We start from the raw sequence: 25,614 nt of genomic DNA, 5'->3' as shown, positions 1-25,614 counted from the left end.
CCTTTGCCTGTCCATTGTTTTCATTTCCTGGTCCTTTTCTCTGCTGTCTTGGCCTTCCATTGGTTGAACATCAATGCTGCTACAATATATTTTTCTTTGTTTTTGGTCTGTACAGTCTTTTTGCAGTAGCAAAGGTGATCTACTGTTTTCACAGCTTCTTTGCACAGACAACACTTTCTTTGAAAGACACATTTGGGCACTTTTTGAATTAATTCTGCTTGCATAGATTGCTGCCTTTTGTGAATCAATACTTAATGTACCTTTCCTCAACCACTGTCATTATTGGTCCTAACTGCTTCTTCTGTGCCACAACTCCCTTTGCTTGTTGATCTGTCCCTTTCTTTTAGGCCTGTTTGGCTCTGCTTATCTTAAGTGAACCTTTCCAGTCAATGTTTTTATACATCTTCTTGGCTGTCCTTAATATAATCAGCCAAACTCTGTTTCTCTTTCTTCACCTTTTGTTGGACTTGCACCATTCCATGGCTGCCTGTCAAGATTACTCTGTGAATACAGAACATTTTTGATTGTCATGGTCTAAAGCTTCTAGCTCTGCTTGCTTCCAGCCTATTATTATTAATAATAATAATACTAATAACCCCATATTGTACAAATCCTTCACGCTGCAGTGGTTAACTCTGCTCTCTCAATACTCCAAAAACCATACCCCAAATACTGGCCCTCTTTCTCCTTTGGTGTTGCTTGCCTGGTCTACTCGTGTACACAAAGGTTTTCTCTGCATGTTTTGTTTTCCTCCCTCACTACAAAAACAATAAAAGTAGCTACATTTCTAATTCTTAGTCACAGAAGACTGTGAGAGTTTGTGTATGCTGTGCCCTGGTCGCAGGCAGGGATGATCGGTGCCTCGTGCCTCATAGCGCAAGGATTGCCTTTGATAGCCCCTGGCCCTGAAATGGAATTAGCTATTTAAGACAGTGAATGGATGGTATTGGAGAATTCAGTTTCTAAAACCAATGAATTAATTCATTAATTTGACACACTTTTGCCCAAGGCAGTATACATAATCAGGAAACAAACAATATATTTGGCAGCTTGGTAATGCAGTGCAAATTTCATAAATGAAAAAACTGTTTTGTGTTGGTGATAAATATTGAAACTGGAGTGCAGCATTTTTGGGAATATGGGGTCATGTTGCCCAAACTTTTTACATTTTATTTCCTAAATAAAATTTAAAATACATACTACAAATAAATTATAAATACATTGGTTAAAGAGAGCATCCACAGCTACTCCCTTAAAATGAAATATCAAAATCTTCCTCACTATATCTCTGAACTGCAGTTAATAAAATGAAAACCAAACTCATTCTATCTACAGTAATGCTAAAGAGTATGGTATATCCAATCATAGCTTATGATTTTAATCTTTCATTGCAGTTCTAAATCAAATGTAATACTGAATATGAATCAGGATGAGAAAACACAGCCAGCAGCCAGTACCATCATCTGTCACGATTCCCTTCCCTGTTCCACTCCTCAACAATGTTACGTGGCATGGGTCATACAATGTATACAATTTTTAGTTTAACTAATTTCCAGTAGTCCATGTTAAAAAAGTTTAATTTTAAACCCTAATTCACATTTGGTAAACAAAATGGTTTCATGTACCTGTTTTGCCCAAACTGAAAGCAAACCTAATGCCTGTTTTTTGTCAGTTCTGACTGTTAAAACAAATTGTGGATTGTCTCTACTGAGCGGGAATCTAATTTTCCCTTAAGGGCTGTCTGTGAAAATCTACTATTCGTAACATTTAAATGGGGAAAATCCAAAGCACAACTGTAACACTACAGAAGTAAGAAGCTCTTCAGGTTAGATACAGTTATTCTAATAACACAGTCAAAGAAGATATGTTTTCACAGCAACATCTGAACAGTTCTCAGACTTCACTTTCTGAGGATTAGATCTAGAAATGTTCATGAAATAAACCATCTGACCAAGGTTGTATGTGATACAATTATTTTACTAGTCAAACATTTCACCGGAAAGACAGCCTGGAATTGCAACTGCAGGATAGTAATAATCCTATAACAGAGACATTCCTAAATGGAGCTGTCTGTACCAATTGCTTGTACTTAAACTTGCGATGGAAGTTTAGCTGCCCTCACTACTACCAGATATGCAGTTGTTAGGAGAGAACAGCATGAATGGGTTCTACCAGATAATGGTTTTCAATAGAACTCTTCAAGCCTGTAGTATACAGAAGAGACTTCAGTCTGTGCTTAGTTTGTTTCTTGAATATGATCATCTACCTTATTTAAGTATCAGTGCTGTGTAACTCAGAGATCTTTCATCTGCCATAACATTTGAATCCCAGCTCAGGGAGGGTTTTCCTTCCTTTTACTCCCTAACATGTCCATGTTATTTAAATTAGAGACTTGTATGAGTAGGTATGTCATGGGGCAGCACGGTGGCACAGTGGTAGCGCAGCTGCCTTGCAGTTGTGAAACCCGGGTTGACTCCCTGGTTCCTCCCTGCGTGGAGTTTGCCTGTTCTCCCCGTGTCTGTGTGAGTTTCCTCTGGGTGCCTCGGTTTCCTCCCACAGTCCAAAGACATGCAGGTTAGGTGCATTGGCGATTCTAAATTGTCCCTAGTGTGTGTTTGGTGTGTGTGTGTGTGCCCTGTGGTGAGCTGGCGCCCTGCCCGGGGTTTGTTTCCTGCCTTGCGCCCTGTGTTGGCTGAGATTGGCTCCAGCAGGCCCCCGTGACCCTGTAGTTAGGATATAGCGGGTTGGATGATGGATGGTATGTCAGGTGTTCAACACAACCAACGCCTATTGTGCCTTAAGTGTGATGCTGCTCATGCAGGTCCAGCTTCACTCAATCCTGAACTGAATAAGCATGTCTGCAATTGGATACATGAACAGATAGATAGATGCATGTATTGCCTCTAACTTTTAGCAGCATCACAAAATAAGACCAGTTTCAAAAAATAACATATAAAAACACTTCCTGACATTACTATAAAAAAATCCTGACACCATAAAATAAGGCATTTCTTTGTCAGGGGTATTCCTTCATTTTTACTCTCAGTTGTTAAATCCTGTTTGACGTAATGAGCACAGATGACACCCAACCATAAAAATACAGAGGAAGGCACCGGTCATTGTTCAGGGAATGCACTTTATGTTTATTTAGCTTTTTTGTTGTATTTTAAAAAAATATTTTATAAATACTATTTTTTTCTTTGTTCCATTTTGTAAAATTTGATTTTTTTTTTGTTTATCAACAAGTTCATGTTTATGAGTAATGTTAGTTTTATGGTGTCTAGCTCTTTAAGCTAAGTTACTTGTTGCTGTATGTAAGCCTAAGGAGGTGGGACCACCTTATGCTGTAGCTGAGGAACTGCCCCCTGGGTATTTAAGACTAACAGCTTTGGCATTGCTTCTGTTTGTGATTCCTGATTTTGATTTGTGATTCTTTCTTTGTTGGATTTACTGCTCATGTTTCAATGTGCTGTTACTGCTTTGGTGTTTTTAAATTTGTTCTCTTTTAGGTCGGCCTTTTAGGCAAACCTGTTTTTGCTCTTCATTCTGCTTCTGCCTCATTTGTGGTCACCCTTTTTAAACAATGCTTAATAAATATTTAGATATCAAAGACCTTTGTTTAGTTTTTTCAGGCCAAGGGTTTTTGCAGTTTTCCTCCCTCATTTGCAGATATTTTGGATGTAATGCCTTTTCTCCATTTTTGGGCCTGTACACACTATAAACCTGCCTTTTAAATTTGTGGTCAGACTGCCTAAGATTGTGGGGACTAATTCTTTGGTGCAGACCTGTAGAGTTGACAGCAGATCTGGTTTGAGGTTTTTTAAGGCCTATATCCATTTATCACCCTTGTGAAAGGCAGGATCACAACAGGACACATATCTGCTATGTGGTGTTGTGATGTCTGAGTAGTGGCAGGGTAAGAAATGTAAAAGCATCTGGGGGATGATCCAAAATGTGTTATATGTTGTGCATTGATCACCGTAACAACTGATAAACATCATGTGGAGCCCACACAATAAAATAAAAAAAAAAAATGGTTAGAAATAAAAAACAACAACATAGATATCCCAAAAACAAACTGCAACTTGCAAAGAAGCATTAAAAAGAAAGTGAATCACAACACATGGTGTCTCAATGCATGTGAATATCAAATTTGGGGACAAGAAAGATAAATCTTAGCACTCTGCAAATATATGCCAATCTTGCTGCAAGTGTCTGTTCCTATTCTGTTTCATTGAATTGATGTTTAAATGAAAGGTGAATCACAAGAAAGTAAATTTAACCTAAAGACTGTAATATTTATGATATTGCTGACGCCCTATTTCTTTTTATAACTTTGTTAAATCATCTAGACTGACAATGGTAAAAAGTAAAGAAGCAATTTTGACAAGTACAATAAAAAGTATTAAGTTGACAAAAGCTCTTTGGTTCAAACAGAATGTTTTTAAACTGAGGAAAATTATTATAGGACTTTCATAAAAACTCCAAGAGCAGAACAATCAGAAAAAAAACATGTTAACTGTTTTGGTTTTCTTAGATCTGGCAGAGCATCACATATCCAAAACCTGTACTAGCTTTCATCTACTTAAGCATCCCTAATGAAATCTTAAAATCTTGATGTTTGGATTTTCAAGCCATGATGTGAGGCCTTCACAGACTTGGTTCAGTGCAGGAATATTAACATATGGGTTTGTTGATAAGTCTGAAGGAGGGTCTGTGGCACCACAGCCCAGATGGAGTGATAAACCTCTTTAATTTAGCAGCTGAGAAATCAGCAGAATTGATGGATTTTTTTTTTTTTTGTTTGTTTGTTTGAGGCAGAAAAAGAGCCATCAATCATTTTTCCATTTAAGTGAGAACCTTTCAAGGTAAGAGGCATTGCAATGTAATTTACATAGTGCTACTGTTGATCCTAATAATATAAAAAAGCTCTTTCTTGCTGTCTCACTCAGTTTGAGAGAAGCGTGAACTTAATAGAGAACTAAAATGACTTATTACTATCTTTGATAAAGGCCATTGATGGTCAAGAGGAAAAGTACGGTTCTACTGCTAATTTCATCAGAGCACTATTACATTTTACATACATTTCAGTAAAAGTAAGGTGTCAGTGTAGACGAATATTCTGGAACACTTACATTTATAACTTTGAAGAAAGGTAGGAAAATGTAAAGACTTATCATCATACCCGTTATACAGTATGGTCTTTCAATGTGGTCAAGTCAGGGATATAAATAGAACATTTTGAATGTGTCATTTTCCTACATTTTACAGAGAAAAAGCTGAGACATAAAATTCAAAGTTCAGCACACTGTCAACGATGGCTCTTCTTCTGGTCGTGAAGGTTAATGAAAATAGTTAACAAGCTCTGATTATAGCAAACTTGCTGAAATCCAATCTCTGAGGTTGATGGGGTGGGTTACAAGCTTGTCCATTGCTAAGAAAAAATCATTGTTGATTTTAGTGTGAAGGTTGATATTATAGAGATATGCATAGCACATGAGGACATGAAAAAAAAAATTAAAAATTGTGTCACACACATCACTTTGAAGGACAGTACAAAGAGGCCTTTGGAAGGTAGATTATCGTCCAGAAATGGTCAAGTGTATGCTTTCAGGTGGTTAACAATACAATTTTGAGCCTCGGGTTCTATTAAATTCATTTTAACTCATATATTTCTGGAAGAGTGTTAAAGTCCAAATTAGAAATGTTTTGAAGATGAATAAATGCAGTGAAAGATTCAAAAAGGGCAAACAGAATGAGATTTCCATAACCCTATATGGACGCAAAGAGATGGCAATCATATTATGGGTCATCTGACCGTTACACAAAGAAGATATACCAATGTTAGAACTGGGTGTGAGATGTTCATTTTAGCTAAATGTTTCCCACAAGTTCCTTCCATTTCTGCTACTTTCCTTGCAAAATCTATTAGGCTATATTCATGTGGTGAGCACATGAAAAATAAAAGAGGATGTGAACATTAACCGTTTTTTCTATGTATTGTTCTTGTTGATATGCTAAAGGTTTCATGATCTCCTCCAGGTGCCTGTAGTGGTTTTCCAGTCATGATCCACATGATCTGATGTTTTGAATGTCTTTGCCTGCCCGATTGAATAATCATTTATTTTGCTGGCTCTTCTCGCCTAATTATGGACTTCATATAAATCTTTTCTTTTTCCTTTTGCGATTGCACTTAGTTGTCATTTTCCTTATCCAGGTTTGCACCCCATCTTTGCCTAACACTGCTTCTTCGCACCCTCTATCTTCATAGCTCGGCTTCCTCACCATAAAACCATTGTTGGAGGGTCATGCTGACATACTGACCGCTTCTGAAGATGTCGTGGGGCTTGACAATCAAGAGAATGGTTAGTTTGCATTTTACAAAACAAGGACATTTCTTGTAAGCTTCACTGCAACAGGAACTAAGCCAAGTGAAAGTGACAAATTCAGTGAGTCTCTAATAAAGGCAGCAACATCATAAAGAAGATAGTTTAATGATCTGGATCTGTGCTGCATGACCAATTTTACTTCACTTGCCAGAGCAAATTTATTGTGTTATGTAAGAATGTAATTCTAAACATTTGTTTGAATTTAGCTGAAAGACTGCATAATGGTAAATGCTGCTGCCAAATGGCTCCAGAGTCCTGTGTGAATTTCTCCTTTATGTACTCTGGTGTTCCTCCCTCACAAAGTGTCAGGACGACATGCTACATTTCTCATTGTGATTGAGTGTGGTTGCATTTGAGAGGGTGCCCTGCAGACTGGCACCTTGTCCTAGTCTGTTTCTACTTTGTGTCTGGTGCTGCTAAAGTACTGTACATATTGGCTTCCTGTGAAGCTGCACTAGATTAGCAGACTGGAACATGAAGATAATTAATATAGTTCAAGAGACATTATTTCAAGTGTAGTATTTAATGGAAGCAAACGTACAATCAGACATTTCAGGACTATTGATGTATGTGCTAAATTAAATAAAAGGTAATAATCCTTGATGAATGAGGCAAGTATGCCAAAAAATAGAAAATAACATGCTGTCAGAGAAATATACAAATATTTTTAACTATATCAAGACAATAATGAAATTTAAAAAAATCTAAATTCAGCAACCTCCAAAAACCTTAATAATCACCACTATTTTTCAGAAAATACTGTAAAACATGAAGAAAAACATAAAGAAACATATGTTATTTACTAGTTTCCTCCCACAGTCCAAAGACATGCAGGTTAGGTGCACTGGCGATCCTAAATTGTCCCTAGTGTGTGCTTGGTGTGTGAGTGTGTGTGTGTGTGTGTGTGTGTGTGTGTGTGTGTGTGTGTGCCCTGCCTGGGGGTTTGTTCCTGCCTTGTGCTGGCTGGGATTGCTTCCAGCAGACCCCCGTGACCCTGTGTTAGGATATAGTGGGTTGGAAAATGACTGACTGACTGACTTTATTTACTATACCAGTGCTGAAGCTGTACAAGACATCAAAATTAATTTTTTACATTTTTATTTCAAATTTAAATTTGCAAGCATATAATCACAACCAATGCATTATAACTAAAATTAAAATAAAATATTTCTAAGGCATAGATCTAATGACTAACTGACGAGCGGCGCCACTGCTGCTGCTTTTATAGTCGCATATTTTCAATCCAGAAATTTCAAGACATATCGGTTTTCTGTCGGGAACATTTAGGTAACAGTAGATCAGGAGATAATGCAGCGCAACTGCACCACATTGGCAGCGTAGCCAATATTTTCAAATTGTGTTAAATAATTTACTGTATATTGGGTTATTTTCATGATACAACTAACAGCGGTATAATATATGTCGGATGAAAATACGTTCGTCTCGCGCAGATTGAATTAATCGGTGTCCTCATTTACGAGATTTTTAAAAATTAAAACATAATTAATCGTTTCTTTACATAAAAAAATAACTAAATAAGAATAAATACTTTATTTTTTTTTTTTTTGCGGGATTAGAATTACTACCAAAAACCACACAAGGCATTTTAACAGTTGTTAAAGCACTTTAAAAAAAATTAATTGCAAATATTTCATCAAAGTTAGCCGAACACATGCAAATCTTATGGAAGTAAAAATGATGGGATACCGGGACACCACATGAGTATCATACCTTTGTTAGTTGTATCATGGGTTATTCTCATCTATCTTATATTATGCAGGGTGCGCAGAATTATTTTTGGTAGAAGGGGGGTTTGCGAAATATGAAAGTTTGAGAACCACTGTACTATACTTTGCCAATTTTTGAAATGATCTTAGTTTACTTTAATAAATGAATTTAAATAATAGTTTTTTTTTTTTTTAATTGAGCTGGAGTTTTGGGAGTTCTGTTCTCCCTTTTCCACTCTCCCTATTTAGGCCTTTATTCGAGCACTGAGGCCTTAGGCCTTTTATGGCTGTTCAGGCCTTAGGTCCCTTTTGAGGCTTTACACGTAAATTATAACACCTGCCACTTGGAAACCCATTTCACATTCTGATTGTTTGAAAAGACTTAACTCTTATTCAATATCTTTATACTGTAGCTCATACGCAAAATGTTATGGAATTAGTGTAGCAGCTTATTTCCTAGCTCTGTTAGATCTATTTATTTAACTGAGGACTAAAACTGCATAAAGTATTCCAAACGTGGCAGTTCGTCTGTGTCACACAGCTTAAACGTAAACTACCTAAGATTGCATTGTCAAGTTAACATTCTATATACGTAACTAATATTCCAAACACTGACAGTAAACAATTCATTAGGACTTCCAAGTTTTCCATACAAGCTGCATTTCTAACCTATGAACCTCCATATGTAATTAAGGTTTTATATTTATATTTAAAAATGTATATGTATAAAAAATTCTTTGAATTCCACTTGGAGTGATTCTTACAGTTTATAACACATTCTCATTAACATGTCCAGCACTAGACAATGTTATATATAATTAAATTTAGGGGGACCTTTAGTCTATCTAGAATGCAAGGCAAAAATTAGCTCCTGAGGGGTGATTGCTCGGGCCCAGTTACACATGCAAACAATTCAGAAACAACAATTAATATAACAAGTAAGATTGTGGGATGTGGAAAGAAAATTGAGGTCCCTGGAAGAAAACCCATACAGACATGAGATGAATGTGAAAATATTACTCAAACAGAAAGAATGCAAGATTTAATCACAGGATCCATGAGGCAGCAGTATAGACCATTGTTCCACCATGCCGCCATAGTTAAATACAAAACACATACTGTAATATACAACAAAACACTAAAAACACAGTTCTGCACATAAACACAACATTTAGCTAGTACATAGAGATACATTGATATAAAGTACATTTACATACTTACAGTCTAAGGTTCCCAGTGTGTCAAGGATCTCAATGTGTCTAAATACTAAAAATGTAATTAGAAAGTATAAATTAATCTAACACTAGCATAACGATTTTAGTCTGTAAAGAATACCTCTGGCTAATGCCAACCGGTTATTGAGCTCTGTCTGGACACTCTGACAAAGTACTATAGCTGAGAAAAATTTTACTGACTTAGTGCAAATAAAATGAAGTTCCAGTTCCAAGCCAATAAATGCTTATGAAACATACATTTTAAAGTATAAGTGGGAATTGGTATCAAAATGGCATTAATACGAAATGCCACCCAAAGACACTAAGAGAAGGAGAATGGGAAAGACTGAGTAAGGGTCAATTGCATGGATTGCCAGAACTAATGAAAATGCTGTATGAATCAGTGGCCAAGAGAGTTTTATCGTTCAACCAGCCACAATATATTTATCCCAATGTAACAAATTTATCAAATAGATACTTCCTCCTAGTTACAAGATAACAAACAACAGTGTGGAGTGCAAAAGATTTTCAGGTCAAAATGTGAAATTAAAGCTTGTCAGTAAATACTGCTATAAAATCTACTAGTCCTGGTTTTGTTAGACCTAAGCTGCTTACTAAACTGAAAAAGAGTCAACAGCAGAGGGGAGGAGTGCCATTGGTCAGATAAAATCTACAAGGCTTTATGTTTCAGTCTGGAAGAGTCAGGAATGAATCTACAGTGGGGGACATGGTACCCTATGATTATTAGTGGCAGTCTTCTTAGTAGCTGCTTGATATTCTTAGCAGAATTTTTGTCCTATTATAAAGTGACTGAGAAGGTCAAGACATTATCAGTAACAGAACTGCAGAAAAGAGTTCCTGAGGCATGTCAAACTTCCTTAGCTGTATCAGAAAGAATAGTCTCTTGCAAGCATCCTTGACTGTAAAAGATGTATTTAAATCCTGTATTACAATTTTGCCAATATTGGTATCCAGTTAAATGAAACTGTCCAAAACACCTGTACAACCTGTCCATTCAAGATATGACAGGAAGACTAATTTCTGGTACAAATTGCCATCTTTTATTTTCCACAATTGTACCTTAACACAGGAAACCACCACAAAACATGAAGATTACACTTTCCTTTTCCTCGTCCTTTATCCCAGGAGATCCCTTCACATTTCTTCTTTCCGAATTGCATGCCCACCTGACTAAGGAGGAGAGGTCTTTCTTTAAAACTGAACCTGGTAGTATTTCTGTAATGCCAAAAACATACTCAAGAACCACATCTGGGGCAGGCAGGTGAGGGCAGGGAAGCCATTGCTCAAGAGACCCCATGCAGCCCTATAGAATTCCTGTGAGCGCACAGCTGAAGGCACACTACCTCCCAACTTAGTGAGGGGAACATATTGTCCTGGCAGCCAGTCCTTCCCTGCCCCTCCTTTACTCTGACTAGCTGACTAGAGAAGGTACCACCAATCACCCTGGCAGGGTCTCTAGACCATCTGCAGCAACTTCCACAATGGTAATTTGTGATGAAGCCATCACAATTTGTGTTATTAGCAAACCTGACTATTCTTACAGAACCCAGCTAGTGTAAGGAGCTTACAAATTACATCCTTTAGCTTCACAACCTTCTTTTTAACCACAGGAAACTCAAGTTGCTAATATCAAAAGGATTGATTAACGCCCATATCAGTCAATAGTTCAACAACTTTGATTGTGATGATCATGTTAAACAATCTGATGTGTTTTTCCTCCTTGTTATGTTTGTCCCAGGAAAAAAGAACCAAAAATATTGAATCATTTTCAGCAAGAAAAAAAGTTCCTAAATGTAGCAGAGATGTGTAAATATGAAACATCAATATAAATAGAATAGAAAAGGTATGTCTACTGTACCGATACAGTTTAGTACACATCCTTTGTGTGATATGTTTTGAGGCAGTCACCATTGCACAGCCTTGTGTTGCAATAGAAACAGTAGAAGTGTGTTTCTCTGTGCACTGATCTTATATTTTTCTGGTTGCTTGCACATGAGTGGGTAGAATGTCAATGTCTGACCTGCACAATTGACTCACCCATTGCGTTATTGTAGGTTACCACAGTAAGGCTTAGCGACTTCCACATTTCCCCTGACACGAAACACTGACAGTAGCTGTACTGTGAACAGCGCTTAGGAGCTAACGTTTCACTTGTACTTGCACTTAATCACAATTATTTTGCCTTTTTATCATGCAGCTACTATCGCACCATGGTGAAGTTCCATGTGACCAAATTCACCTGGTATACCATGGCAGTTTGGTCGTACAGTGTCGTATCATGCATCAGTTTTACTTTCTGTGTCAACATCTAATGACCAATTCACACTGTCATCACTATCACTCAATTCAAGCAATTTGTTTGGTTCGTTCTAAAACTTCCTTTTTAGCTTTTCACTTGCCATTGTGGTTTTTTTTACTGGTGGGTCCATGGCACTCATGAATATTGATGAGTTAACTTAGATTATAGCATTTAAATATTCTTTTTTTTTTCATTTTTGCAGCATGCTGTTATTTCTTCCACTATATGGCAGCAAAATACAATCCCAAGATTTATTCGGGCTTAACACTATAAAGCATATCTTTACATGTCATCGCAATATTCTGCCTGAAGGTGTGAAGTGGACCGCGAGATGAAATGCTAATCAACCAGAACCAAATCAAAACTGTAAAACTAAACCTAATACACCTGAGCCTAATTGTGCCAACTACAAAAGCAGAAATCAGAAAGTCAAAAAGAGTTTGAGTTTCGCTTGTTAGAGTTTTCATCCAAATCACAGATATCAAAAGACTGTTTGCTCCTGATTTAAAGGGTTGTGCTGATGCAAGGCATGGCGTTTTCCTACACAACTTTGATAGCAACTAGAAACAGGAATAGTAATGTGACGACGACCAATTATAGAACTGATAACGTGAATAATTAATCATTACATTCAGGAAACATATAACTGTGAGGAATCCACACAGAATTGTGGTCGAGAAAAAGCAGCCAAAATACCCACATATATATTATGTTAAAATGATTTTAAAAAAAGAGAAAAAAATGGTCAATGTGCACATTTCATAACACTCGGACTTAACCCAGGTTTAACCATAATTGCGTAGAATTACGAGCCCTAGTCATGTTCGGGGTTAACACCAAGGATCTTAAACCACAGAATCCACACATAGGAGCTATAGGTGTCCATGTTCAATATCATGAACGATAACTGCATCCTTCACTGATTTACTTGGTCTGTGGGCAACACTCTATGGATTCCATTGATTATTAGATAAGACACATCAGTCAGCTATCTATACTAATAAAAGTCAAAGCCCTCACTGACTGACTGACTGACTCACTCACTCACTCACTCACTCACTAACTCATCACTAATTCTCCAACTTCCCATGTAGGTAGAAGGCTGAAATTTGGCAGGCTTATTCCTTACAGCTTACTTACAAAAGTTAAGCAGGTTTCATTTTGAAATTCTACACATAACGGTCATAACGGTCGACAACGTCCACCATGTTGAACTTTCTTATTTATGGCCCAATCTTCAAGAAATCTGGTAGACGGCTTCCCTGCGCTAACTGAAACCGATGTACATACTTATTTCGATGGTATGACGCCACTGTCGGCTGCCATATTGAACTTTCCAACGTCACTAATTCGCCAACTTCCCGTGTAGGTAGAAGGCTGACCCCATCTTCACGAAATTTGGTAGGTGGCTTCCCTGCGCTAACCGAAACTGATGTACGTATTTATTTTGGTGGTATGACGCCACTGTTGGCCGCCATATTGAACTTTCCAACGTCACTAATTCTCCAACTTCCCGTGTAGGTAGAAGGCTGAAACTTGGCAGGCTCATTCCTTACAGCTTACTTACAAAAGTTAAGCAGGTTTAATTTAGAAATTCTACGCGTAACAGTCATAACGGTCGGCAACATCCACCATGTTGAACTTTCTTATTTATGGCCCCATCTTCACGAAATTTGATAGGCGGCTTCTCTGAGCTAACCGAAACCGATGTATGTAGTTATTACGGTGGTATGAGGCCACTGTCAGCCCCCATATTGAACTTTCCAATGGTCTTTGTTACTTATGGGCCCATCTTCAAGAAATTTGGTATGCGGTTTCCCAATGCTAACTGAATCCTTATTACGTACATGCATATATACGTCCATAACCTGCAGCTCGGTCACCGTGTGAGGTGGCGTTGAGTACCCCATCCCAACGCCTCTCATGTTGTTGGCTGCCTGCCTATATGAGGCTGTCCGTCGCTCCGGTCTCTACATTCCCTTCCTTGCTTCGCCACGGAATTCACGTCTCCCTGCTGATAACTGCAGCCTTTTTATCCAAATATCCACGGCTTCTCCGCTGTTTTATTGTTAGTTTATTACGATTATAGTTATTGTGTAGGTATTTTAGACTTACTTTACATTGTTCAGGTACCCATTTCCTTTATCGTTCCAACCGTTCCCCCATTAACATGTCTATCGAGGTGATCACCATCGATCAAAGAACTGTAACTCTACCAAGTGGTTTCCATGCCCGGAGATGGCACCTGCCTTTTCCATTCTCTTTGTTACATATTGCACGGCCATATCAGGCTCACTCTTGATATCCGGAGGAACATTGTGTCTTATGTATTGAATGACTGGGACAGGTTCAAGGTGTGGACTGATGACGGTACAGGAGATAATTATACTACACAGGTGCACTATAAGAGTGAAATGCTTAAGCCCTTCACCTATGGTTCTGCATATGAGTTGATGGCTGCCGCTGAATTGTTCGGTTGTTGCTTTCAAGTGTACCGAAATGGCCAAATATTTTACACCTTTCGACAACCGCCAGTGCCTCTTAAACATCTTAGATTCACAGGTGACGATTTCAGTAGTGGACACTTTGATGTTTATGAATGTTTAAACTCTCAAAAGCTGGATGTGAAGTTATCAATGAAACCGGTTGTATACTTACAAAGCTTGACAGATGCCGAATGTCACTTCAACACAAGTCCTGCAAATACTGTCGTAATTGAAACAAAGCATGAAACTCAAACCGATTATGACAGCAGCAATCCAAGCTGTGAGATTTGAAACAAGATTACTTTTCACATGGCCAACTGTACGTTGCATGCTCAAGAGTAAGCTCAGCGCACAGCTTGGTCATATTACAACTGGAGGGCTGAACTGACAATGTGGTATACAAAGAGATCCTTAACAAATAATTATTGGTATATTTTCCCTCAGTTTAAAAAGGTTTAATTTTCTTCTTAATAAAAATTTTAAGGCAGTACTTCGCCACTGTGAAGCGTGGGTATTTTGCTAGTCTTACATATGATAAAGATCTCGTGAATGAGTTGGCTTTCTTTGAGGCAGCCCACAGTGCATCCTTTTGAACAGATACTGTATAACAATCTGAATCTGAAAGCACTGCACAACTGTTAAGAAGATCGGGATGTACAACCCTACTAATTAAATATACTGGTGAACTTAACAAGCTTCCATGACACATATTTTTGAGCAAAGATTTAAAAAATTAAAACTATTTTTCCCCATTACATAACTTCCGCAGAACACATGTATTCAGCTGCAAACTGTTTTTTTTATGTTTTCACACAATACTTAAATAGCATTATTTTATTTTGATAATAATTTGTTTGAATTTAATACACTCTGATTTTAAAATCTATGTTTAAAGCAAAACATTAGAAAAAGGCTACAGCTTAGTGCCAGAAACATCAAACCTAACATGGTGGATCCAGATAAAGTGCTCCTATGCCACTTCCTATTAAGCTTTGTTTATTGAAGGAGTTTGTGAAAGGCTATCTAAAGACAGAGCCTGTTTTATGTGTTTGTGCTCAAGGTTTCCAGTTTGTCTGAGGGTAAACTGAAAAAGGTCATCTTTGTCTGACCTGATATTAGAAAACTGATTGATTTACGGACTTGGAATAAGAGGCTTGGGTGTCATTTAAAGAAATAATTATTAACTTTTAAGGTAACAGCAAAGATCCAAATTATAAATAAATTGTGAAAATTTAATTATGTAAATTTAAGGAATTTGGCTGCGACATGAATCTCAAAATACACTTTTTGAATTTGTACCCTCAATGTTTCCATGAAAAACTTGGAGCGGTGAATGAAGAACAGAGTTAAAGTTTCCATCAGGTTATCAAGGACATGGAAAGAAGATAACAGGAACACCGGGATGTCAGTCATGGCAAACCACTAATGGAACATTCATAGGGACATACCAGAAAAAGTATAAAAATAACTGGCCACCAAACAATGTTTTAGATCAAAAAAACTAAGAAAACCAAGTAAGTCAATGAATATGTTTTGTTCATGTCATTTATTTAAAAATATTAGACTGACTGAATATTTTAATGTTAAACCAAATTATTACAAAATTGCACATGAATAAATTGTGTAATTTGTTAAATTTTAATTGCATTTCTTTTTAAATTTGTGATGTGATATGATGGGAACATTGTAATTATATTTTTTTGGTACCCATGAATGTAAATAAAAATAAACATTCAAAATTACATTTTTTTTTAACAAGTTTAATATTGAAGACCTGTGATAATTACTTAGTGCATGCTTACTAAGGCCATCAATCCAAAAGGAGAAAAAGGGAAGGATGATATAAATGAGACTTGGTATAACTTTGACATTTTAATTCATGTGGTTGGTTAACATGGTTAATGTTCCTTGGGAAAAAAATGTAATCGATGCTCTTATCTACCAATGGTAATTAAGCAAGCAGTAAGCTAGCCAATTGCATACTTTCTCACTTTTCAGCAGGGGAAAAAAAGGACTAAAGGAGATAGTGGAACGAAATTTGAAGTGATGGCTTAGGGAAAAAATTGAGCAAAGAAAGTGTGAGATAAAATCCAGGAAACCTACAAATTTTACTTTTTATTTTTAATGTTGATTTTTTTTTGTTCATGTTAATGTGAAGCATGAGGAGGTGTGGAGCAGGCTTTTTCATTTATTTTATTTTATGAACATCAGTGTGGAACATTACCAGGGCCGTATTATGAGTGTCCTATGTTTGCTGAGCAGTGTAGCTAAGGTGCCATATGGAGCCGTGAGTAGTCTGTAGATTTGTATACACCATATGAGCTCCAAAGAAGCACACCAATGTTTTTTTTACTAATTTTATTGTTATAATAAATTTTTTTTCCATTGTTATCGATATTGACTGAGATGTACTCCTAGCTAGATATTTTTCCATCTCTTTTGCATTTGAAGTGATTTAAATTGTAGGGACATTTTTTGAAAGTGTGTTTAATATATTTTTTATTTTTAAATATATTAATCTTTGTGCTTAGTGTTAACAGTCTGTGTGTAGATATATAAATATGTAAGCAATTGTATATATGTCGTGGAGGCTGGCCACACGACACATTCATGTCACCCACAAACACGTTTATTTACAATACCAAGTCACAAAGTGCATCACAAAACCCCCAAAGTCCTGGCCACACAATGCCTTACTTCTCTTCTTCAGGCCGCCTCCTTGCCTCAACCAGCAAGCTCAGTCCACTCTGCTCCCGACTCTCACGCCGAATGAAGGGAGTTGGCCCCTTTTATCCACACCCGGATGTGCTCCAGGTGCTCCCCAGCAATCTCCCACCGACACGCCCCCATGTGGCGAAAGTGCCGGCTGTATCCCCAGAAGCACTCCGGATGTCCCTGCTCCTCTTCATCCCAGCACTTATTGGTGTGGCGGAAGTGCTGAGGTCCAGGGCTCCAAAGGCATAGGGGCGCCCCCTGGCGGTGACCACGGGCCCCTACAGGATGGAGCTTCAAAGCGCTGTACCTGTGGCCCCCAAGGGAACCAGAGCGGTCACACCCAGATGGTCTGGGGAAGGCGCAAGCCCTCCTCCGGTTCACCTGAGCGTCCCGCCGGGTTGCCACCCCAGCCACCTCTGACAATGCGTATATACTGTAAATGAATATAAAATTATGTATACTGTATAGATAAGTTTAGACTTACTGTTCACAAAGTTTTACCTGCATTATTATAACAACAGATATACTGTAAATACTGCTTAATTTGCATTAAGTGTGTTAGACCAGCAATACATTTAGTTTACAATATGTATTATAAGTCAGTGTTTCTCAACCACAGGGTCATTTGTCGTTGGTGAGTCCACTTGCCTGACCTCTCAATAGTGCTTCACGAATTTCTTACCTGTTTCTAACCATGCTCTTTCGCAAAGGGGACTCCCCCCACTCATTTAATCATGCTCATTTCACAAAGAAAGGACCCCCAACACATTCTACCAAGAAAAGACCCCCAACACATTCTACCAATCACTCTTGCTCATTTCAACAAAAGGGATAACAAGCTTCTTGATTGTTTTTCATTGGGTCGTCTGTGAACTTACAAAGATAAAACTGGGTTAAGACAGGTTAATGGCAGGGGGGTTACATTAAAAAAATACAAGGTATGTACAGTGCATCCGGAAAGTATTCACAGCGCATCACTTTTTCCACATTTTGTTATGTTACAGCCTTATTCCAAAATGGATTAAATTCATTTTTTTCCTCCTCAGAATTCTACACACAACACCCCATAATGAGAAAGTGAAAAAAAGTTTACTTGAGATTTTTGCAAATTAATTAAAATTAAAAAAAATTAAGAAAGCACATGTAAATAAGTATTCACGGACTTTGCCATGAAGCTCAGAATTGAGCTCAGGTGCATCCTGTTTCCCCTGATCATCCTTGAGATGTTTCTGCAGCTTAATTGGAGTCCACCTGTGGTAAATTCAGTTGATTGGACATGATTTGGAAAGGCACACACCTGTCTATAGAAGGTCTCACAGTTGACAGTTCATGTCAGAGCACAAACCAAGCATGAAGTCAAAGGAATTGTCTATAGACCTCTGAGACAAAATTGACTCGAGGTACAAATCTGGGGAAGGTTACAGAAAAATTTCTGCTGCTTTGAAGGTCCCAAAGAGCACAGTGTCCTCCATCATCCGTAAGTGAAAGAAATTCGAAACCACCAGGACTCTTCCTAGAGCTGGCCGGCCATCTAAACTGAGCGATCAGGGGAGAAGGGCCTTAGTCAGGGAGGTGACCAAGAACCCGATGGTCACTCTGTCAGAGGTCCTCTGTAGAGAGAGGAGAACCTTCCAGATGGACAACCATCTCTGCAGCAATCCACCAATCAGGCCTGTATGGTAGAATGACCAGAAGGAAGCCACTCCTTAGTAAAAGGCACATGGCAGCCCGCCTGGAATTTGCCAAAAGGCACCTGAAGGACTCTCAGACCTTGAGAAACAAAATTCTCTGATCTGATGAGACAAAGATTGAATTCTTTGGTGTGAATGCCAGGCATCACGTTTGGAAGATACCAGGCACTGCTCATCACCAGGCCAATACCATCCCTACAGTGAAGCATGGTGGTGGCAGCATCATGCTGTGGGGATGTTTTTCAACGGCAGGAACTGGGAGACTAGTCAGGATAAAGGGAAAGATGACTGCAGCAATGTACAGGGACATCGTGGATGAAAACCTGCTCCAGAGCGCTCTTGACCTCAGACTGGGGCGACGGTTCATCTTTCAGCAGGGCAACAACCCTAAGCACACAGCCAAGATATCAAAGGAGTGGCTTCAGGACAACTCTGTGAATGTTCTTGAGAGGCCCAGCCAGAGCCCAGACTTGAATCCGATTGAACATCTTTGGAGAGATCTTAAAATGGCTGTGCTCCAACACTTCCCATCCAACCTGATGGAGCTTGAGAAGTGCTGCAAAGAGGAATGGGCGAAACTGGCCAAGGATAGGTGTGCCAAGCTTGTGGCATCATATTCAAAAAGACTTGAGGCTGTAATTGTAGCCTAAGGTGCATTGACAAAGTATTGAGCAAAGGCTGTGAATACTTATGTACATGTGATTTTTTAGTTTTTTTATTTTTAATAAATTTGCAAAAACCTCAAGTAAACTTTTTTCACATTGTCATTATGGGATGTTGTGTGTAGAATTCTGAGAAAAAAAATGAATTTAATCCAATTTGGAATAAGGCTGTAACATAACAAAAAGTGGAAAAAGTGATGCGCTGTGAATACTTTCCGGATGCACTGTATGTACCAAACAATATCATTGTCATTGTTGAAAAACTTCAGTCCCGTTTTTACATGCTGAGAAGTTTCCCACCATCATGCTCCTGAATGATAAAGAGTACCTGGTGACACATCACCCATCACCTGAATGAAGTCTGCTGTATATTGTTTGTTTGACATTTTCAAACTACCGTAGGAATTGTTTAATTGTTTTGTTTTTTCTTGAAACTTACAGTATTTTGATTAGAGCTTTGTTTTGCTATTTACAGTTGAGTGTATAAGGCTCCCACAAAAGTATATATTTGACACCAGTTTAGGAGTCAGCCAATTAAAGTCCCATTGGCATCATGTGCAATCTTACTGTTGTCACACACCTATGAACAGGAGGCAGCTAACAGGCTTGAAAAATGGTAATTGCATGCCAGACCAGTGGGTGGCAGTGATCACTAACCCTTTATCTCTTTCCCTGCAGATTACCTGAGGCCAATCCCGCCTGAACCTATCAACTTCAGTTCCGGTTCCGGCCATAATGACATCAGTTCCTCCAACCAGTCTATATAAATGCCATTTTGCCTCCATTAATTCAGTTCTGTAAACACCAGTTATTGCTGATATTTTGCATCATTTAGTCAAGTATATGGCTACTTCAAAATGTTGTCTATTTCTTTTCAGTCTTTCACACTGTCAACACAATCCCTTGCAGGAAGAGCAAAATGCACCAAATATAGCTCTGTATCATTGCTGGAAAACTGTCAAGCTGCCCCATATCTGCTAGTTTTATGTTTTTCTAACTTCAGGATTAGTTTCAGGGCGATCTGCTGTGTATACTTAATAATCCTTACTGCCCAAGATGGGTTAAAGTCACTATACTTCTCTGTTAGGTATTCAAATCTTTTGTTCACTTCCTACTCTTGAGTTGATTCATCTGGCAGAGTGTACCTCCTACCCTGGTCATGGTTTCAATATGAAGCCACCACTCTTGACATCTCTAATTTTACTATCTCCTTCAAAGACAATGTGGTGGTGCACAGACTCACATGATTTTTTAAATTTCCATTACAATGCCGGCCAGCTACCTTCCACAAACTTTTGCAACTGATTTCTAGGTGGTAAAACCCATACAAACGCCATATTGTGTTTTGATTATTACAAGATTGAAGGCCTTGCTAAAATTACCTTAACCAAAACTAAACTTTAACATCTAAATTAGTTTATTAATTTGAATAAAATAATAAACAAATACTACAGACTGTGGTTTAGGTGGAAAGATTACTAGAGAATCTTTGATTAAAGCCTTTTGTGAAGCTTCAGTGACCTTTTTGGGCCTACCATAAACTTTGTGGCATTAATTTGTTGGAAGTTAGAAGGTCAAATAAACTAGCAACACTTTCTTTGCTATCTTGGATACATACTATGAGTTGCTAAAATGTATGTACAGTAATCCCTCACTATATCGCGCTTCAACTTTCGCGACTTTATATGTAAGTATATCTAAATATATATAACGCAGATTTTTCGCTTCTTAGCGGATTCTGCGGACAATGGGTCTTTTTACTTCCTGTACATGCTTCCTCAGTTGGTTTTCCAGCTGATTTCATACAAGGGATGCTATTGCCGGATGGCTGAGAAGCTAACCAATCAGAGCACGCAGTTAAGTTCCTGTGTGCTGAATGGCTCAGCGACGGAGTGCTGAATTTGATTCCGCGGCGTTAACCAGGAAGTCTCGTCTCGCTCATTCAGCATTAACGTGTTTCACTGTGTAAAGAGTTAACTTTTGTGCTTTTTTGTGTTTATCTTTGTGCATAGTCAAGCCCTTCATTATGGCTCCAAAATGATCTGCTCCTGCTACTGCTTCAGAGGCCCTGCCCAAGCGCCAACGGAAGATGTTAACGATTGCCGAAAAGGTAAACGTTTTGGATATGTTGAAGGAAGGGAAAAGCTACACCGCTGTAGGACACCATTACGGCATCAATGAGGCTACGATTGTTTTTATTTAAAAAATAGGAAAGGAATATAAGATCTACGGCTGCAGTGTCCTTTTAACCAGGGTGCAAAACGAGTTGTAAGTGGATGTAATAAGGCAGTAGTCTGGATGGTATCTGCCTTAGGGATTTGGATTGAAGACTGCCGGAAGAAGGACAATGTTGTGCAGTAAAACTAAACTCATCATTATCGGACAAGTCATCGTGTCATTGTTGGTGAGTAACCATAATTAATTTTCTACTTACAGTACTTAGTACATGTACGTACGTTTAGTGTCACTGTACACACATAAACTGTATACAATTTTTCTTGCATTGTATGGATTTTTTTCTGGTGGCCTGTCTATTGTAATGGCTGTAACATATGTGATATCAGAGACACTCGATATCTTTAAAATAATATTTAGGTTTTTCTGTATATAAATAGTGTGTTTACATACATAATTTCAATGAATCTTACCTAATATCTAAGAGAATACAAAGGGTTTAGGCTGTATAACTGTGCGGGGAATATTTATAAACAGTGTGGGAGAGTTTATACGGGCTTAAAATATATAAAATAACCATACAAACATATGGTTTCTACTTCGTGGATTTTCACCTATCGCGGGGGTGTCTGGAATGCAATCCCCGCGATCGAGGAGGGATTACTGTATTATGGCTTTTGCATTTTGAATTATAGTAAATAATTACTTTTTACTTTCTACTGAAAGTTCTCTTTAAATTTCCATCACCATAATTAAAATATCAAAGAAAAATCCATTACAATTTTATCTACCTTTTTTTGTCTCTCATGAATCAGAAGAACAATCATGTGTTGCCTTGATTTTAGCAACCCTTTTTTGGCCTAATGCTAAAAGGTGAAACTACCTATAGTTAAATATATTATTTCTAAATTTAGCTCATCAGAATGTTTGGCCTGTTTATTATTCTCAATTAGGCTTTAGGATTTTCTTATGATTACCCCTAATGGAGAAGGCTACAACTACCAAATACACTATGTCCAACAAAAAAAAAAAAAAAAATTTAATTTATTTATTAATTCGAATACAGAAGTTCATGCAAATGTAAAAAAAAATAAAAATTCATCAAAGATTCTTAATTCAATAATACAAATATCTAAATTAATAACTTCAAGATTTAAAATGCAAAATACAAAGATTTCAAGACCCAAATTTTCCAAATCCTAAAAAAAGTAAACAAAAAAGTAGAAGAATGACTAATCAAAATAGACAATCCAGATAAAAACAAAAAATGACAATGAGGAGCTGAACAGCACCTCTATAGAGAGTTAATGTCACAGTACTGTAGCTTAGGCAGCTGTTATACTACTGGAAAAGGCACATCATAAGGGCAACAGAAACCGAACCCTGGAGGTAGATGAAAATTGAAACATAATCAAAGGGTGAATGTTGGGAAGTCTGTCAAACCAACCATTAAAGCCAAAAATGTATCCTAACTCGAAGCTGTAATTCAGGACCTAATATATTGTCAACAAGAACTGTCTTTCATCACGTGATTGAGATTTTAATAATTGCCAATCAGTTTTCATTTCTACAGATAAAACACATATTTGACAGTTACTGGCAGGACCAAATTATAAACAAATGCAAAAGCAGAAACAGAGCAGCAATAAGGGAGTAGGACAAAACATAGAACAGACATAAAAATAAAAAGTAGTGTGCCATAGAAATCTTAACACTTTCAAATACACATTTTTAGTGGATTCAAACATCTTACAGACAGACCTCAGTATGTGCGTCTAGGGAACTGCAAGTCGGACATTGTGGTCAGCAAAACAGGAGCGCCGCAGGGGACTGTACTTTCTCCGGTCCTGTTCAGCCTAAATACATCAGACTTCCAATACAACTCTGAGTCCTGCCACATGCAAAAGTTCGCTGATGACACTGCTATCGTGGGCTGCATCAGGAGTGGGCAGGAGAAGGAGTATAGGAACCTAATCAAGGATTTTGTTAAATGGTACGACTCAAACCACCTACAACTGAACACCAGCAAAACCGAGGAGCTGGTGGTGGATTTTAGGAGGCCCAAGCCCCTCCTGGACCCCATGATTATCAGAGGCGACTGTGTGCAGAGAGTGCAGACCTATAAATACCTGGGAGTGCAGCTGGATGATAAATTGGACTGGACTGCCAATACTGATGCTCTGTGCAAGAGAGGACAGAGCCGACTATACTTCCTTAGAAGGCTGGCGTCCTTCAACTTCTACAATAAGATGCTGCATATGTTCTATCAGACAGTTGTGGCGAGCGCCCTCTTCTACGTGGTGGTGTGCTGTGGAGGCAGCATAAAGAAGAGGGACGCCTCACACCTGGACAAACTGGTGAGGAAGGCAGGCTCTGTTGTAGACACAGAGTTGGACAGTTTGACATCTGTGGCAGAGCGATGGGCGCTGAGCAGGCTCCTGTCAATCATGGAGAATCCACTGCATCCACTGAACAGCATTATCTCCAGACAGAGGACATTAATAAAGACTGGCATTTCATCTGTTTAATATTACAATTTTTAGACAAATCTCATAAAGTCCCTATTATATAAATATAAATTTAATGCAATTTAAACCTAGAAGTTGTTTTATATTAGAATATTACAAAAATGTAGACAAGAAAAAGTCATTCAGCCCAACAAAGCTTGCCAGTCCTATCCACATAATTCTTTTAAAATAACATCAAGTTGAGTTTTGAACGTTCCCATAGTCCTACTGTGTGCCACTCTACTTGGTAACATATTCCATGTGTCTAAATTTCTAGTTGAAGAAAAACTTCCTAATGTTTATGAAAAATTTTCTCTTAACAATTGTGACAATGATAGAGGGCGTAGCAGCCACTCAACCTGACACAGACAGATGCCGGATGATCAAAGCACACGCTTTTATTTTATAGTTCTTTCTTGCACACAACACAGTGCCCAAAACAGTCCTTTTACTTTCCTTTGCTATTCTTCTGCCAATTCCACTCCTCTCTCGCAAGCTCTGTCTTCTGCCTCCCGATTCCAGCTCCCTGAATGGAGTGAGGCATCCCCTTTTATAATGCACCCGGATCTGATCCAGGTGCTCTCTCATGACCTTCTTGCAGCACTTCCTGGTGTGGTAGAAGTGCTTCATGGGCATCCGGAAGCACTCCGGGTGTATCTGGTTCCTGTTCTGGCAGCACTTCCTGTTGTGGCGGAAGTGCTGCAGTCCATGGCTCTGGAACCATCTGGGCACCCCCTGGAGGTGGCCATGGGTCCCCACAGAGTTGAGCTTCCCAGCTCGGTGGTTCCCATGAGGGCTGCCCTATTGTGTCCCCGGGTAAGAATTGCCCCTCTCCTGGTCCCCTGCTTCTCTAGGCCTCCCAGTGGGGCAAGGTCCCTGGCCGTCTATCACAGAAGCTATAAACTGTGTCCTTTTCTTTTTATTGAACTCATTTTAAAGTAACAGTCTCAATCCAGTGTACTTATTCCTTTAATAATTTCAAACACTTCAATTGTGTCTCCTCAATCTCCTTTTGTGTAAACTAAAAAGGTTTTTAGATTTTCCTCATAATTCATCCCCTGTAGCCCTGAAATCAGCCTAGTCGCTCTTCTCTGGACCTGTCCTTTTTGTATCCTGGAGACCAAAACCACACACAGTACTCCAGATGGGGCCTCACCAGTGTATAATAAAGCTTGATCATAACCTCCTTGGACTTGTACTCTACACATCTGTCTGTCTCTACAGCAAATAACATTTTATCTAAGGACAAATAAGGATCGCTTTATGTTTTTCCCTGTAGTTAGAATTAGCAGTACTTTACTCATTTTACTCATTGGGGTAGCATCTTGCATAGGTGTTAAGGCCCTTTGCAAAATCAAACTACAGCTGACTGTTCTGAAATTATTTTACACACTTTCCCCTCTCGTGAGTGGATTAATCTTCAGATGCCCTTAGATCTCCTTGCTTCTTCACACAGCTCTCTGTCTATATAGTCCCTTGACTCACTTCCACAGCTTTAAGCTCCCTGTGATCACATGACCGATCACAAATTAGCTTATTTTCTCACTACAATGTTTTAATATAATTTGCCCTCTTACTTGTTCTCTCTTAGACTATAAATTTAATCAAAGGGAATAAATTAACTTAACATCTCACCAGCAGTCTCCTCTGCCCTCACTGTCTTGCCTACTTTTTTTCACCCACTTTTCAGACTTTTCTTCTTATGTATAATTCAGGAGTAACATGCAT

This window comes from Polypterus senegalus, chromosome 10 (assembly GCF_016835505.1).
Source record: "Polypterus senegalus isolate Bchr_013 chromosome 10, ASM1683550v1, whole genome shotgun sequence".
Taxonomy (NCBI): Eukaryota; Metazoa; Chordata; class Cladistia; order Polypteriformes; family Polypteridae; genus Polypterus; species Polypterus senegalus.
The sequence above is the reverse complement of the archived record's forward strand: the minus strand, read 5'-3'. Positions refer to the sequence as shown.